General features: G+C 34.4%; 1 pseudogene; it reads right to left on the reverse strand.

Moving 5' to 3' along the window:
- Positions 1–2,698: 2,698 nt before the first annotated feature.
- On the reverse strand, positions 2,699–4,929 carry LOC138307328 (tripartite motif-containing protein 2-like; annotated as a pseudogene).
- Positions 4,930–12,838: the final 7,909 nt, after the last annotated feature.

Below are 12,838 nucleotides of genomic sequence, written 5' to 3' on the forward strand. Positions count from 1 at the left end.
AATAGTGCAGGTTTTGTAGTCATAAAAGGAGTAATGAAAACCCTATCACTAAATAACGATATCGTTAAGTCGGACATTTACACAGTGATAATGTTGTTTCACTCGCGTAGTCGTATGAACTGAACAAATTCGAAGAATTAAAAAAGGAAATACCCCATTCCAAAGGAAAATCGTGAAATGCTCATCCAGATCCTCCGAAACCTCAGACATTACGGTACAAAACAGGTTACATGCGATTTCAAAATAGTATACAGTAGTTTTCTAACAGGTGATTCATCTTGAATAAAAGGTATTGAACTATCTTAAAAAGTGTCTGTGTCAGGAATCACATTAGCGACTTATCGATTACAAGCCAAATATCCCACTACAAGACTTACGTATTTACAAAATAATAAAATTAAGAACAAAACATATTGATGGCCATTGAAATGATATAACTGATTCAGTCAGTTTAGCAGTTGTGTTTAATATATTAATATTTAGTCCCTTTCCATAAATAACTTTAAAATAGTTTTTGTAATTGAAAGTAAAAAAAATCGACTCTAAACTAAAAAAAAACCCAACTAAACTATGACTAGTACGTGGAAACCTGTAAGCGTCTAGGTAGCGGTCTAGAAATGCCTTAGTAAATGGAAAAAGACGAATATCTTAAAATGTCCGGGTCATCGGGATCTCCGTTGTTCATCGAATATTAAAAAGGACTTTGAACTATTAACATCTCGAAATGATGAAACAGTTTTATGGCAAAAATCAGTAATATTAACTGCAACAAACTATACACAGAAAGTTTGTCAACCTCATTACAAGATTCCGTTTCTAGCTACTAAAGACGCAAATATATTGGTTCCAATACAGATTATAAAACAGATAACTTCCAACAAACTATACACAGAAAGTTTGTCAACCTCTTTGCAAGATTCCGGTTCTAGCTACTAAAGACGCAAATATACATTGGTTCCAATACAGATTATAAAACAGATAACTTCCAACAAACTATACACAGAAAGTTTGTCAACCTCATTACAAGATTCCGGTTCTAGCTACAAAAGACGCAAATATACATTGGTTCCAATACAGATTATAAAACAGATAACTTCCAACAAACTATACACAGAAAGTTTGTCAACCTCATTACAAGATTCCGGTTCTAGCTACTAAAGACGCAAATATACATTGGTTCCAATACAGATTATAAAACAGATAACGTCCAACAAATTTATACTTATATATGGGATATATTTCACAGTGGGGTTTTATAAATTACATATAACTTTGAATTTAGACATAAAAAAACGTATTATTTGGCCTTGCAGATGTAAAAATGAAAGATAAATGTATTCCAATTAACTGTTTTTGATGTCAAAAAAGAAGATGAACTTAAACATAACTGCATTGAAAACATACATATAAAAAATGTATCGTGATCGGAACCCCTGGGGTATCGAGGATGGGAATGAATGTGATGAGTTATCTAGTACACGTATATAAGTGGTGTGGTGAGTGAGAACCCTCCTGTGTGGGGACATTTGTGTATATTTTTGAAGGCTAACCCCAAAGACTCAACCTTGGCGGCCTTTAGATGTGTAACATGTCTGGGGTAATTTCAATTAGAAATGTTTCTGCTTGTGTAAAAAAAAAAAAATAAAAAAATAAAAAATAAAAATAATAAAAAAAATCAGTAACTATAGGTGAATACCAGAGTCATAATTCACATATCTGAACTTATCGAGATTCTTCCCGGGCTGATATCATCAGATAGTTCAAAATGGTATTATTTCAAAGTTATATCACAGAAACATTCATTGGTCGATATCATATGGATTATGTGCAATAACAGTATTTTGGCGTCACCGGCGACCGGCATCTCAAATTGTATAACGAACTGAATAAATTTCATAGTAACTCATGTAAAATTATATAATTCTAAAGTACATTTTAAGTTCCAATATTGTATCACTAAAGACTTCACAATGCCGTCGTAGTAAGCTGGGAACGTATATTCGTCCTGGTATATGATGTATGGACATCTCAAGCTGTATCTTGAATGCTGTCTTTTTATTGGAATAATTTGTGAACGTTTAGACAAAACCTTCATCATGATACTCGAGTTATTATTTTTTCTGCCAAATAATGATTACAAAGTATGTTAAATATCAACGTTGTTAATCACGGATTGATGCTAGTTGCAAGATATTTTATCAGATAAAAAGATGAGATTTGAAAAACCTGTCTTAGCGACCACCTCTGTATAAAGACCATCTGCCTAATACGACACAACTTTTCGAAGGTCCCAAATGACCGATATTAGTACAATTCAACCTGTGTATTTTGTAAGGACTATCTGGCGAAAGAGACCAATTTACTCCTTCCCTTGACTGGTTCATACTATCTGACGATAGAGACCAATTTACTCCGTCCCTTAACTGGTTCATATACTATCTGGTTATAGATACCAATTTACTCCTTCCCTTAACTGGTTCATACTATCTGACGATAGAGACCAATTTACTCCGTCCCTTGACTGGTTCATACTATCTGGCTATAGAGACCAATTTACTCCGTCCCTTAACTGGTTCATACTATCTGACGATAGAGACCAATTTACTCCGTCCCTTGACTGGTTCATACTATCTGGCGATAGAGACCAATTTACTCCGTCCCTTGACTGGTTCATACTATCTGGCTATAGAGAACTATCTGGCTATAGAGAATAATTTACTCTGTCCCTTGACTGGTTCATACTATCTGGCTATAGAGACCATTTTACTCCGTCTCTGACTGGTCTTGACAGTTTTAACTTTATCATAAAACATGATCTTAATGCGGAATTTAAAACCGAAAATACGTAGATTGTATTAAACGGAACGTGGATGTCATAATGGGGAGAACTGTTCACCAGGAGACGTTGAATTTACATCAGAAGAGCTGGTACACATCTATACAGTTTCTCTTTGATTCATTTGTTACTACGAATTTGTTACCACATACAGATATAGCTCTTGGACTATTAATCTCATCCTTTGATGTTAGCAGTTCTCTGATCCGTGTGCCGTCCTGAGACACCTGTACCACGTTGTTTGACCCTTGACCACAGACATACAGATTCCCGTCACGGTCCATGTCTATTCCCATCCCATTCTTGACCAATCCGACGCGCAAGATACACGTTTGTACGTCTGTCGACAGTTTGGTAACGACCACGTTATTCGCTTTAGACGTTGACAGACTTGCGAATGTTCCTTTTTGGTTTGGACAGGAGACGAGGTAGTAACAGTTGTTAGGTAGCTGGTGAAACATTTCTGATTTACCGTCCATTCCTACTCTGTAGATATATATTGGTGTACTCACCATGAACGTCCCATCTACATACGTTAAACCACGACAAGATTCTGGCGTCTTTATAACAGACGATAGTCTCAGCATCGAGTCCTGTACTTTCACGATATGTATACCGGTTTGGTTGTTACACACAGCGACCGTCACTGTGCTATCATCCATTAAACATACATCATATGGGTAGCCATTGATTTTTAGCACACTCAAATTTTTTCCTTGGGACGAAAACAATTTCAGACATTTATTATTATAATCACTTACAACTATATTTCCGTTGGACATCAACACAACTCCGTTAATATTACATTCTTCGTTATCTGATTGAACCTTTATTTGTATGTTCCTCCTAAGTTCCTTAACACGACTACAAGAGAATGTTCCTTGACTCTGTATGAAATCAACCCCGTCAGGTAGAGTACAAGGTTGTTCCTTCGCAAGGATTCTTCCCATGGACAATGGACTGGTCTGATCAATTGTAACAAGGCTTGCATCGATATCATGTTTAATAGTGACCGACTTGGAGGAGGGTATCTCTTCAATCAGATCATTACAGGCTCGGATCTCTGTCTGACCGCGATGGAACAGTTGTATCGTATAGACATGATCTTCTCTCTGAACTGCTGTCCTTGTCGCTTCTCTTGTACTTTGAATGGAAACCTTTAGACGCCTACACTTTTGTCTTGATACATCAATCTCCGCTTTCTCAGCTTTATATTTTGATACCAGTTCCTGAGTTATCTCCTCTTGTTTTTTGTCGAGATAGGCATTGAATCTTAGTCGCAGATCTGAAATATTGCTTAAATCATTTTCCTGGCATTGCTTCATAAAATCGTCGCGATCATCAAATGATTTGCCAATCAGTTCCATACAGTTAAAAGCTTTCTCAAGGGAACCCTCCATCTGATCAAAATAAGTGGTCTTTGCTTTTTCGAAGTATTCTCTTGTTGTCGTCACTGCGTCACAGCTTCGATGAGCTGTGACGATACATTTGTTGCATCCGATGAATTTATGATCTTCACAGTAAATTCCATCTTCTCGTTGTGTGTTTGACATGTTTGTATGGGTTGATCGTCTCTGTAGTACGCCATGGTTATCTTCCGTGATATACACAATGTCACACATTTCATGGATGACATCATGGAAACTTTCTTTACAATCCTCACAAAGTAACATGTTATTAGTTTCACAAAAGAACTTTGCTGATGTTTCATGATTTTTTCATCTTCCTGCAGGGACCACAATGCACTGCAGAATCCGTAGAGGTTTGAGGAAAATTTCTGCACAATGTTATAGGCGGGAAACTGCCGTGCCCAAGTCTCCTTACTCTCAGAGGGATCGACTGGCGATGTGATCTTCCTACAAACAGGACAGGGGAAGGAGGTCGCGGCCGCCATCTCACCTGATAAGTCTGTGACGATGTAGGTACCGAGACATTCCTCACAGAAGGAATGTAGACAAGGAAGAGACTTCGGTTGTAGCATCTGCTCCAGACAAATAGGACAGTCGAGCAGACGACAGGGCGATATAGAGGCTTTGCCATTACCTGGTTTATTTTCCTGTAGATGTCCACCTTCCGCCATCTTGGTCTGATAGTGAATCTGAAAAACAAAGTGCAGTGTTACAGTGATCATTTCATCATTTTTTTTTTACATTATATGACATGTGTTCTTAGGTTGAATAACTTTTTCAGACAATGAACCATTGACTGTAATCATTAATAGGCATAAGATTCTTTAAATATAATTAATTCCTTGAACTTAAGCAGTAAACCAGATATTGAGAACGTCAAATCATTTTATTATATGATGTAGCAAACGTACGCATGTTCTGCACGTTTTGTATGAATACCATACGATCCTAAATATAAAAATACTTCCTACTGCCATTTCTTCTCAGTAAAACGTACTTTGACATTCTGCCATCTTTTTTTTTATTCTCTCTTGTTATTTCGAGTCAGTAGAAGATAAAGGACCTCTTTTACGAACAATGGAAATTTGCCCCACGAAGCAATTTTATTAAAACTAAATGTTACATGTAGCAACATTAATGCAAACCCTTGAAATACGTTTAAAAAATTTAAAAGGTCCCAGGGCCTGTGCCGTGGCCAAAAATTAATGTTGCACAGTAGAGGTGTATGACAGGGTTCCCTTTTTGATCCAAAAAGGTATCAAAATAATGTTTTATATCATGAAACTGTATTATTTTCTGAAGAGTATATATAATGACATATGATGATCACAAATATGAGGCAAAATGAGACAAATGGCTAACATTTTGGTTAATATTCTAAATTTTTTAAAGATTGAAAAGTCGAAATTTTGCTGGTAATGATTTTCGGCCTATAAAGGATTGGAAGTATCAGTCGCTAATTATCGTAACAAATGGTGTATTTCAACTCACACTTCCAGTTTGAGTGCACAAAAATATTTTCTATAACTAAAGTTTGGTTTCATTACCCCTGAAGTCAAGATATAGTGTGAATACACTTTCATGAGAAAAAATTGTGGAACGCGTTTTAGAATTTTGTACGTTTTAAAAGTAGGTGCATCTAATAGGCATAGGTCTTTAATTTTAGCCACTAGCATGTATTAAACCAATCCGTCGGTATGCACCACTGCCCGAACTTTCAGTCATAAAAATTGACGAAACAAACCGAGACTAATTTACTTAATACTCTTATTTAATAACATCATATAGTATACATTAAAATCGTCCTACAAATTGAATAGATGATTGTCGTACACTATATTATTGTAGAAATATTATCTGAACAGAATGACTCCCTGAATCACAAAGTATTTCGCGATCTATGTTTTAGGGCATATTCAAATACACTTCACTTTTCAGTGCCCTAGATGATGATTGCCATACGGCGATTCATCTAGAAATATTATTTTTATTATATTTGCAGCTTGATAAGCTAACTATTAAAGTTAATATAATAACTAAATTCTAGAAAAAAATTAGAGGGTGCTGGAGAGTATGATTATTATTTGTAAATGAAGAATGGTAAAGGTTTTTAACCAATTTTACACATCAATCCCGTAATCAGTTTATGTGCATATATGTATATAATGTTGTTTTTTCAAAAATTATTGTGCTTTCAAAGTGTTGGCAATGGCATCAAATCATACCATTACTTGTTTAAAAACATAGACAAATTGATATAAGATTTTTTTTTCGTTCAAAATTATATTAATTTTACTATATTAAGTATTTCTTAGCAGTTTAATATTTAGATTGTTCAGAACATTTTGTGATCACTCAACTGAAGTTTAAAAAAACACATGCATCTTTTATGGTTAATGAAACAGTCAAAAGTTTTTGAGGTCCACTGTATTTTATTTTCATAATTAGCTTTTTGCAGTGTTTATCGTAAATCACTCAATTACTTAGATCAAATTCAAAATGGCATAAGCGTTGTATCATAATCAGGTAAAAAAAAAAATGATTTTTATAAAGAAAATTAACTCGGTGTTCATCAAAACATGGAATTATTTACATGTCTGTTGGGGATCCAATAATAATTAGAAATTATACTGTGAATAGTCACTATAAGCTAGAGTAACATTACAAGCTATATGCTCAATACACGTGCCCATTATAATAGATTTCTCAGTTTGCACTCATGACACTCTCATTTATCCATGTTATGACATGGTGTTCTCTCGAACTTATCTTCATGTATGGATTAATCACCATATCCGCCCAATTAAGATTGTTAGAGATGTTTTTGGTTCCATACGGACTTACTTTACAGGAATTACTTATAAAAGACTAAGTATATTCTCTAAACTCAAAGTCAGTTTCATATATTGTGGCGATAAAACGCCGTTTAATCGCACACACAATTTTAACCACGGGGATTACACCATAGTTAATGTCACCTGTGGTGATCGACATGCACTTTCGTTTTTGTGGACTATTACTTCAGTTTAAGTCTGTTTAATTTTCCTAAATTAATATAATAATACTATCCAAGGAATATCAAAATATGATTATTGACAATAAAGATACAGTCAAGTTTTGATGATCTACCTATTACAGATAACGTCTATTTTCATTATTAAAACTGCTACATTCAGATAGTAATTTTGCAAGATAAAAGAAGTATTTGCCATTAATGTATCTAAATCTGAAATGATACATAAATGAGTTTTCCGACCAAATTAAACTTAAAATCTAAAACGATGTAATGTGTAAAAGTGATGAGATTTACATTTTTTAGCATTAATCAACATAAATGTTAATCTAAAGTGTTAGCCCTGCAAATAATTGAACTACTCTAAGTTTGTAACAAATGACACATGTAACCTGATATCTCTTTGCTCTAAAACCACACAGTTACAGAATCCCATTTTAATCACTCTCTTCACTGTAATTTTTAAATTTGCTCTATACTTACAAAAATCATTAGAACAGGACATATTAGTGAAGCTACTTCAAATGCAAAATAGCTTATTGTGGTCATAAACACCCAAATGTTTTGTAATTTTGATTATGTAAAACTTATAATTTTTCTACAAAGTATTACTAAATAAATCAATTTGAAATCATATCAAGCGTTACAGATGAGTATTGGAATATACATTAATGTTGACACCGTTAGATTCGTGATTAAGGATCCAAAATAATCATATTCATAGCATTATGTAACGTTACTAAAAATATACCTTGCTGTATTATAACCTTTAAACGATAAATTTACCGGTCCACAATTTTTCTGAAATTTTCACAATATTTACTTCAGGTTTTGAGCCAACTTTTTGGAAAATATTTTTGGTGCACTCAAACTGGAAGTGGGTGAATCACCATTGTTAATAATTGACATGACCGAAAATAACACCCAATATTTCGATATTTTCTGTCTTTAAAAATGTAGCCAAAGTTGTATTTGTCACATTTTGCCTACATATTTGTGATCATGATATGTCATTTTTTATACTCTTCAGAAAATAATACAGTTTTATGACATAAAATATTATTTTGATACCTTTTTGGATCAAAAAGGGAACCCTGTCATACACCTCTACTGTGCAACATTAATTTGGCCACAGCACAGGCCCCTGGGACCTCTTGAACTTTTTAAACGTATTTCAAGGGTTTGCATTAATGTTGCTACATGTAACATTTAGTTTTAATAAAATTGATTCGTGGGCAAATTTCCATTGTTCGTGAAAGAGGTCCTTTTATTAATACTTTGAGACAGAAATTTGAATTATCAGGAAAATTTTTCATTGATTTAGATATTATCACCAAAATCCTATAATATACTGTAAAGATACATATTTACAGTTTGTACTGACATGGACTTAATAACATTGCTTTCTAGCATTATCATTATCAGTGTGTAATGATAGTACAGCACGTGCGGCGATTCCATTGTTACGTGAATAGTCGCCGCTGGCGTAGCAACGTTGGGTCATGACCCCACTTTTGGTTGGAACATATATATGAATGACTCAATTCCAATCAGCTGGTCTATCGAATTCATTGACGATGACGGGAAAGTAAAAAATATGGGTATTCTACAGGGGCGGATTCAGGTTTTGAGGTTAGAGGGGGCGTGGGACCAAGCAAATCAGGCGAGGGGTCTGGGGGCTGAGGCCCCCAGAAGCTCTAGAATAAATGGTGCAAAATCCTGCATTCTGAGGATTTCATGAACACATTTTCCAGGAAATAATTGAAGCCATTTCAGGATGTTTATTCATGGTTTTCGTGTCAAGTGTCATATTTTTTATTTGAAGTTTTGATTTAATTGTTTTACTTACAGAATTGCAATATCAAAATCTTAAATATTTATATGGACATAAAAGAAGGGTGGGGGTCTGAGGACTTCATGTACACTTTTTCCAAAAAATAATAGAAGCCATGTAAAAATGTTCGTTTATCATTTTTGACGTCTAATATCATATTTTGAATATAAAGTTACAGAATTGCACTGTCTAAAATCTGAATATTTATAGAGGCACGAAGCAAAGAAAAGGATGGGGGTCTGGGGGCCGCCTAGAACGAATATACGTACCCGGCCTACTATGCCTTTAGGCCGGGTACGAATACATAGGGACCAATTCGTACCCGGCCTAAAGGCATAGTAGGCCGAATACGTATTGGTCCCTATCTATCGTGGTGGAGCACTGCCTCCGAAAATCACTCGGGCATAGTTTTTCATACTTTTTTGAAGGTTTCCGATTATTTTACGCATATAAATGCATTTACATATTATTTTTGTCCAAAACAAACATAAATACCATGCTTACTATCTACCGCACCGCTCACAAGACGTCAAAATCACATTTTGTGAACTTGTCGTATATATATAAAATGTAAAAAATAATGCCTCGATGAGAATTTGATATTTTATGTGGTTCGGTTTTATTGCCTAGTAGGTAAGCTTTATCAAATAAGTACGATATAATGCAAACAGACGTTTTATAATGGTTTGCATATAATCATCACTTTGCTCCATTAGCAGTAACAGGGAACAATTGTTGCTCTAAAGAAGACACCATTTTCAGTCTAAAATACTTTTGAGCTACAATATTGCAGCTAGGGGTCGCCTATTGAAGGTTTTTATGGGACTAATAAAAATGTATGTGAACTTTTTTAACGATATAAGCTTTTACCTTTATACATTATCTGTCAGATTAGATAATGTATTTTCACTAACATACACAATCTTCATAATTCATGTATTAGACAGTGAAAGAAAAGAAGGCTAGTGGTCTGTCTATGGCCAGACGCTGCCTGGAATTATTACTATCATCCTGTTTTCTAATAGGGAGCCTTTTGTCACGTGCATTAACTTTTTAACATCGTTTGTCCTATCTTATAACATTATCGTTAAGATATGTTTTTGTTGAAACAGAAAAGGAAGGCATCTGGCCATGTGGTGCACCCAGACCCCTAGAAGTTCTCGTTTTCTGTTGCATTTGGTTCTCCATTTGGTTTGATTTTCCACTTTTTTCTTTACACACATTTTCTGAGGACAAATAAAAGGTTTCTAGAAGCATTCGACGTCAGTAGTGATCTTGTAACTGGCGTTTTGAAAGTACGCACACATTTGTGAATTGATAGTCGGATTTAATACAGGACTTTAATGCTGATTCAAAAATGTGTAATATATCATTTACAGACTGAAGAACGAAGGGCATGACATATAGTCAACCAGCGAAGACTCATGGACAGCTACAATTCCTTCCACTCACTCCCTCCCCCTTTTCTTTTATTGCTAAGGATATCGAGATATAACCTGTCAATATTGAAAATTAATGGCAATAAATTATCTAATATATTGGGATTTTATCGTTTTTTCAGGAAAAAGTAAATACTTGACGGGATTTACATTGTACCTTTTAAGCGATGGAGATAAAACCTTAACTTACACGAACAACAATATAATTATTCCATTGCGCCTGGATACAAGTATGTTCATGCATGTATGTACCACAAAGTCGAATACATTTAGATTTTAAAATGATAACATCAAACGGTAAAGGTAGGAAATGGAGCTTTCTGTCTAATTCTCACTCTTTATCTAATTCCTTATTTTTTCCCTTTTTCCTTTCTCCCTCTATTTTTTCTTTCTTCCTTCTTTTCCTTCTTTCCCCTCTTTCTTTTTCCCTTCTTTTTCCCTTTTTTTTCTCTCTCATATTTTAGGAGGGGGCGTACGCCGGGTCCGCTCCCCTTGGATCCGCGCCTGTTCTAATAAAAATTATGCAACTGTCGCGAGAATAAATAATATTCATTTACGTGGGAAACAGTTCATATAAGGTATAGATTTTGTTTTTGCTGAGGTTATGAAGGTATACTAATAATGGAACCCGTGTAAATTTTATGTAACCCGGCTTTGACGGGGTTACATAATTTACACGTGCTCCATTATCATTATACCCTCATAACCTCAACAAAATAAAAACCTATTCCTTAAAGTTTTGAGCAGACGATATTTCATTATTACTTTCAATGATTTTTTGTAACATAATCCGCCTGATTTCCAGTTATTTCGCACATGTAATATTTTTGCGTTTGTCACTAGTGTAATATGACCTAGAGCGATTTTCATTGGTTGGAAATTCATTGTCATATCAGACAGAAACAATAAAATGACGTCAGGAAATATGACGTGACGTCAGGATTACGAGGACGGCGGGACAAATGGCGGCCTCTACTGGATTTTTGGAATACATTTAGACGTGAAATTCTTTGTTATGTAGGTATAAGTAGTGATGTAAAAAGCATCTTGTTCGTGTTCATTTCATATAGGATTTTATGAAACTCGTCTCGAGATTTTCTTTTTGCTCACAAAAAAAAACAACTTCTTAGATGCGTTTCATAAAATCTCATTTGAAATGAACACTAGAATAGTCTTTATATAAATCCATATTATTAAGCAAATGGTGACTTTTAACGTTGCTGAACTCGTTATGTTCAATATGTAAATAAAAATTGGACGTGAAAAAAAAAGAGAAAAAATCCCAATTTATTACTTGCCGGTCATGTACAGGTTGTAATGATTTACATTACTCTATGTAGATTGTTGAGGTTATAGGACAGTTTCAGTTACCTACATATATATCAATTTTTATTTCTTGTCAGCTAATACATTTAGCCAATATTGATGGTTGAGCATTAACGAATGTATACATCCGTATTGGTAATATTATATTGAAAGCAAGTTTAAATCGGTGAATATATGTATGACGGTTTCGCAGAATATTGTCAGGGTACTTTCACTTTCGATTTGTGAAACGCACATTTTCCTTCTGTAAAGAATACACCGTATATAACCAGAAGAACATATAATATAAATGATTAATATTAGGTTTCGAAAGGACGAATATGTCGAACACACATCTCAAACTACGAAACGATGACCACTGTACAATATACCGGTATAGGTATCTGTTATATTTTTACCCGTGTGGTGAGCACAGAGAATTAAGATAGTTGATCTATATATCTGATGAGTATAACAGTTAGTTTGATATATATTTTGATATCACTTTGATACGATATTGAGTGTTCTCTTTAAAAAGACTAATAATCAAAACTTACCAACGATTTTGACAACTCTTGATTGACAAAAAACCAGCAACACGGACTAGATTTAGTTCCTGGTAGTGAAGTGTAATTATAAACCAACTGGAAGGATCCGAAAACGGAGGCGGTTAAAGCCGGAAAACCGCCTCAATTATGCACTAGGAAATTAATTTTCTCTTATGAACACAACTTTTATTTCAAACATCAGGATTTTCTTGTTCGAATGACAATAATTGTTACTACAGATTGCCTTTCTGTATAAAACAAATTTGTATTTATTCAATGTAAGGTAATATTTCGGCTAAGTGTGCATCTATATTGATAGTGAAAGTACCCGATAGTATTGCAAAAAATGTACATGTTTTCAAAAAACGACTTTATTAGAATGGCTGAGATAAGTGTTTCAATGCTTTTTGATGATTTTAATGGGTTTTTAAAGTGGTAATTTTTCGAAAAAAAA

The sequence above is a fragment of the Argopecten irradians genome, chromosome 14, assembly GCF_041381155.1.
Source record: "Argopecten irradians isolate NY chromosome 14, Ai_NY, whole genome shotgun sequence".
NCBI lineage: Eukaryota > Metazoa > Mollusca > Bivalvia > Pectinida > Pectinidae > Argopecten > Argopecten irradians.